A 6,130-nucleotide genomic window follows, 5' to 3' on the forward strand; every position below is an offset into this window, starting at 1 on the left:
AAAATATGTTTCTCAGTTGTCATGGCATGGGATTCGTTATAAAATACGAGTAAATATGTTTCTCAGTTGTAATGGCATGGGATTCATTATAAAATACAAGTAAATATGTTTCTCAGTTGTCATGGCATGGGATTCGTTATAAAATACGAGTAAATATGTTTCTCAGTTGTCATGGCATGGGATTCGTTATAAAATACGAGTAAATATGTTTCTCTGTTGTCATGGCATGGGATTCGTTATAAAATACGAGTAAATATGTTTCTCAGTTGTAATGGCATGGGATTCATTATAAAATACAAGTAAATATGTTTCTCAGTTGTCAAGGCATGGGATTCGTTATAAAATACGAGTAAATATGTTTCTCAGTTGTCATGGCATGGGATTCGTTATGCAGTATGAGTAAATGTGTTTCTCAGCTGTCATGGTATGGGATAGAAGTTTAATGTTTCAATCTACACCACAACATTGCGCAGGAAAAAAAATCGAGTGCTAAACATTAAAATTAGATAACCTCAAACTTTCATTCACTATGAAAGAATACAAATACGAGTGTTTAAAGTTTGATAACTTACTCTATTATTAAGCCTAATAAGAGCTAGCCTAGATAGAAATATAGCTCTCAGCTGAATGCTTTAGGAAATATATGTAGAGTTAGTACACAGACTATACGTTGTTTACAATTATAATATGAAAGGCTATTTGTAAAAAATAAACTTATAATGAACAAGGTTTCTATCTGATCCACTGAATGGCTACCCTTTAGAGAAATTAAATATTATGTCTAGTTGTTTTTTTTTAAACAAAGTTTGAAAAAAAACATATGTTATAAGCACTTTCAGTTCGCATAGCATGTAAGGATTGATCATTAAACTGAGAAGTATAATAAATTAGGGGATAAAAGTCTAAACACACATTTTTTACGTATATTATAACGACGAAACATTGGCATTTGAATATATAAAGACATACAGTTATTATAGCACAGTATGGTCACTTGGCTAAAACTCAGTCTATTTTATCGAATAATTGTTACTTAAGGAATGATAAATACTCGTAAACTGACAAGTTCAATTTAAGTTCTGGCATGTAACAGTTCGTTTGTTTGTTGTTTAGCACAAAGTTACACAGTGGGTTATCTACGCTCTGCCCAAAGCAGGTATCGAAATACGATTTTTAGCGTTATAAACTTTTAGAATTACTGCTGAGCCACCACGAGGCACATGTAACATAAATTTGTGACATGCGTGGGAGTTATAATGCATAACACACAAAAAAAATTCTGAGAATGTGTTTAAGTGATTGATTTTGTGATAATGAAAAATAAAGATACCTATAATGCAGCTTTTAGCTAAGCAATTAAAATTTAACTAATTTCCCCGAAAGGAAACCGAAGACCACCTGTTTTAGCCTCTGACACTACTATACAGAAATGTGTTGTCTATCAGTCAGTCAGTAGAAACTAAAATGACGTCACATAAAGGACGCTTAACGTTGCAATTTGTATTGTTGTGAAGTCAGTAAAACGTGCGCATACCATGAATCACGAGAAAAATTATGCATCCTGTAGGCTACAACATGGCATGACATATGAAGTTGAAAAGCAAAAAATAAAAATATTTGTTACTCTTAACTGACTCTTGAAACAAAGCACTTTCGGGGAGCCTGCGCAAGTACATCGTGTTATTGCGTTATATTATAACTTACAATATTTATAATGGAAAAAGCCACTTGAAATGTATAACGATATTGTAAAAACAATGTATTATTTCGTCTATTTTATTTATTGAAAATAATGTTTTTTTATGACGAAGAGGGTATTCTTATACCATGTGTCATTGAACTACTGTCAAAAATTAAGGTTTCACAACGAAAGTTAAATTGTTACGAAACAGTACGCACTAGCCCTGGCATAATTTTCTAACATCACACAACGTGCAATTATAAATAATATTACTTAGTTGTAGTTTTATCGAAACAAAGGTTTGATCCTATTCTTCTTTTTTCTATTCTACTTCTAGACTTTAGGTAGAGAAGTTTTTCGATTAACTTTAGGACCATCAGCGACTATGAAACAACTCGAATTGTAATACAAATTATGTACGAAGAAAATTGTTCAAACAAACAAAAACAGCCACTGCTTTTGAAAAAAGAATCCCAAAAGATTATACATATAAAACATAAAACTAAAAAAAGGGGGGGGATTAATTTTCCTTTCTTACCAGACTCGCATCTTCAAAGTAAAACATAAAAATTCGAAGAACCAGTGAAAAAACCACAGTAAATGGAACAAACGGACAGAAGTGTTGATATTGGAGGAACTAGTTTCGACGTGTCCTCTTCAGTTTTTTTTCCAATCTATCAATATTTCTGGCAATCTAGATAAAAGAGCTAGCACAAAGGATCACATATAAAGTGTAATAAACTTAAAAAAAGACTCAAAACTCGAGCGCTTTCGAATAGTTGACTATTCTTCTTCAGGAGAACAAAGGACAGTTTGTCCCATTTACTGTGGATTCTCAGTAAATACTATACACGATATTATGTTGTTTTTTTTTACTACTAACCTGAGCAATACACATGAAAAACAAATACGTTTGCATACTTGATCTAAGTAATAAAACAACACGGTTTGGGAGGAAAGCAACATTGTGGCAATTTCTATTTGCGTTGGACTAGAGTGGCTTGAGGATAAGGAGTTCGACTCGCAATCTGCTAATCAAGGACTCGAATCCCATCACCGAACACGCTCGCCTTTTCAGCCGAAAAGGCATTATAATGAGTCAGTCAAAGCTCACTATTCGCTGATAAAAGAATAGCCCAAGAGTTGGCAGTGGATAGCATTGATTAGCTGCCTTCCTATCACTTCTAAATTGGAGACAGCTAGCGCAGATACCCCTCGAGTAGCTTTGCGCGAAATTCAGAACAAACCTCACCAAATCATAACGTCGATTGCATATTTTTATATAATTGATAATACACTTACTTCTAAAATAAATAATAACTTAGCCGTTCGGAGTGAGAAACGATAATAGTTCCAAGACGGTTTCAGTTTGATCTGGATATGGAATTGGTGTGAATATATTTCTACACTAACTTCTTCACGCTTGATTTGTGGTTTTATAGGAGTAATTATTAAAAACCTCATAATTCTCACGATTCATATGAGAAATTGGTAAATGTTTCTAATGTAAAAACATTCTAATTATATTCATGCGCTCTAACTATTTACAAACAGTATTCTGACCGTAACTGGCTTACTCATATTCCTCTCACAGAATTGGTTTGATTAGAATTTTCGCACAAATCTACACAAGTGTTATCTGCTCAACCGCCGCTAATTTTGGAGTATAAGAGCAAAGGGGAAGACAAGTAGTCAACAGCACTCACCGTCAACTATCGGACTCTCTCTCTCTCTCTTATACTGGGCCCGGCATGGTCAGGAGGTTAGGGAGCTCGACTCGCAATCTGCGGGTCGTGGGTTCGAATTCTCGTCCCACCAAACATGCTCGCCCTTTCAGCCGTGGGGGGCGTTATAATGCGACGGTCAATTCGTTGTTAAAAGAGCAGCCCAAGAGTTGGCAGTGGGTGGTGATGACTAGCTGCCTTCCTTCTAGTCTTACACTGCTAAGTTAGGGATAACTAGCGCAGATAGCCCTCGTGTAGCTTTGGGCAAAATTCAAACAAAAAAATTCTCTTATAAGCGCATCCACAGCTCGAAAGAGTGGAGCGCATTCTGCGGTATCGCGATTCAAACTAAATCACTCAGCTTCATACTTCAGCACGCTGGCTATTAACACGCCCGATCACTCCATAAAAAGAAACATCATATCTGCATTAAAGTAATTTAATGCTATTCATTTATAGATGCCGCCTATAGATTTAAACAAATAAAAACTTAAAAATTACTCATGCGAACTGTAATATCTTTACGCTATGTTGAAAACAAAATAAAGTATAAGACAGCAAAAATAAAGCCAATATCTCGTAAATAATGATGAGGTTTTAAAGGATTACCTGATTATCGAGAAGAATTTTTTTTCGTCTGCAGTTAAATTAAACTAATCATCAACTTAAGCTTTAATTAAGTTACTTACTCCCAAACATAAGTTTAAATGAAACTAGTCTACAGTTTTCCGGTTTTATACTACCAGGTGACTGAGGTAGTTTTCTGGTACCGAGGCTATGACGAACATTGTTTGACTATAACCGCCAACCAGGTATGCAAGAGTGAAAGTAGCTGCTTCTGGCCCTCTTGTAGGGAATTCCCGAACTACTAAACACACACAGCACATGAACCACACCAGTGATGCCAAGGTTAATAATACTTAGCTTGGGTGGTTCCCGGTAGGTGGCGACGCACCCAACTAGGTACAGAAAAGGAATAACCACTTTGAAGGTCTTCAAATGGTTTTGTTTAAATAATAAACAGTGTTAGTGTGTGACTATTAGGTTACAGGGAATACCAGAAGTTGATGAGATGGGACAGAAATTAATAATTTAGGGTAAAGACTACTTCTGGCAACTGACTGATACCATAACATTCAAAAAATAAAAACGTGTTCTGCTTTCTGCCTCGCGTTACGATTTCGAATACGTATCTGGATATTTCGATCATGGAGTTATTCAAAATGCGCAAATTATCAGCGTTTATCAAAGAACCTAACCAATAACAGGCACGATTTTCTCTATTAATACATAATTATTACCATCAATTTAGACTGTTTTTGAGCTTACTTATCGTCGCTTGGCACCTTATTTATTTTTGATTTTTTTTTATGTAACTCAGTAGAAATAACGTTAACGAAATTTATCACTTATGGTTAAGTAATATTCTGGTCAAAACTGTATTGTTACCTTTGCTTGTTTAATCGAAAAGCTGCATAGTGCCCTATCTCTACTATGCTCACCCAAGGATCGAACCCCAAATTGCAACGTCATAACCCTTCAATCAGGTAATGTTCTAGTGACAGCTGGTTCTGCCAACTGGTTGCCTGACCTCCGTTTGGTCAGTAGCTTAAAGCTAGGAACGGTTATACCTTTACCCTAGGGATCTCTGACCTGGCCATACAGACCCAAGTGCTCACAAAGTGTCAATCAGATTGAGAATTCCAACTTTGATTTACCAAACAATACAAAGTAGACATTTTCCAAAAATGGATTTCACTATAGAGCTGCTCATGGCAACTTTGGGGATACTTGTATAGATTTTATTAGATTATAAGACTGAGCAGTTTTGCAGTTTAAATCAGGAATCATTAAGAGCTTCTGATCAAAATTAATCGAACAGTAATGATCAAAAGACGTAAGATCATAAGTAAACATAAGAAAACCAAAACCTTTAATTTTATCGATATATTATTAGCTTAGAGTATGGATTTATGACTGAGTTAAATCCTTTAAACTGGCCGAAACTCATGAGATATTACTGTAATCACTGTCGAAGATATCTTTAATAGCAAAGGTTTTAAGTGCTGATTCAATGCATTCTAATCGTTAATAGTATTATCAATGTTTGCAATTATTTTAAAAATCACAAAACCAATAGTATTAAAAAAAATGCACTTTAAAGAAGGGTGTAGTATGGCATTACTTACAAAAACTCGTAAAAAGTCTATCGTTCACTCCTAAGGTCCACGCAGCTTACAGTCCACGAAATCTGATTATATTATCAGAGTCCATGTATTTGCAGTAAGCATTTAGGTTGTGAATCATGGGCAGCCAAGGATAAAGCGTCCTTCATAATCTCGAAGGACCCCGAGTTGAGCACATTGATTGTTTGTTCGTTTGCTGTTAATCACGTAGCATAGCTGTACTGTGCCCATTGCGAGTATCGAAATCCGGTTTCTAGCGTTATAAACCCTCAGATTTCCGCTGAGTCACCAGAGAGTGGGCGACAAAGTATATTTAGTGGAAAAGGTTTTGAAAAGGAAGATAAAATAAGACTTCAAAAAAGGCAAGAAAAGACTCAGAAGCAGTTGTATAAAAAGCACACAATAGATAAAACAAATACCAATATATAAAAAGCACACAATAAATTTTTTGTTTGGAATTATGCACAAAGCTACACAAAGGGCTATCTGTGCTCTGCCCACCACGGGTATCGAAACCCGGTTTCTAGCGTTATAAGTCC

General features: G+C 35.4%; 1 protein-coding gene across 2 annotated transcripts in view; it reads right to left on the reverse strand.

Moving 5' to 3' along the window:
- Positions 1–4,123, reverse strand: part of LOC106460479 (peroxidase-like) — a 51,517-nt gene extending 47,394 nt beyond the window's left edge. The window contains exon 1 of one of the 2 annotated variants that reach the window (XM_022387215.1): positions 4,095–4,123. The gene's annotated coding sequence lies outside the window, so the exon portion shown is untranslated. The other variant, XM_013920178.2, reaches the window with a different exon arrangement.
- Between the last annotated feature and the right edge of the window lie 2,007 nt (positions 4,124–6,130).

The sequence above is a fragment of the Limulus polyphemus genome, unplaced genomic scaffold, assembly GCF_000517525.1.
Source record: "Limulus polyphemus unplaced genomic scaffold, Limulus_polyphemus-2.1.2 Scaffold778, whole genome shotgun sequence".
Classification (NCBI taxonomy): Eukaryota; Metazoa; Arthropoda; class Merostomata; order Xiphosura; family Limulidae; genus Limulus; species Limulus polyphemus.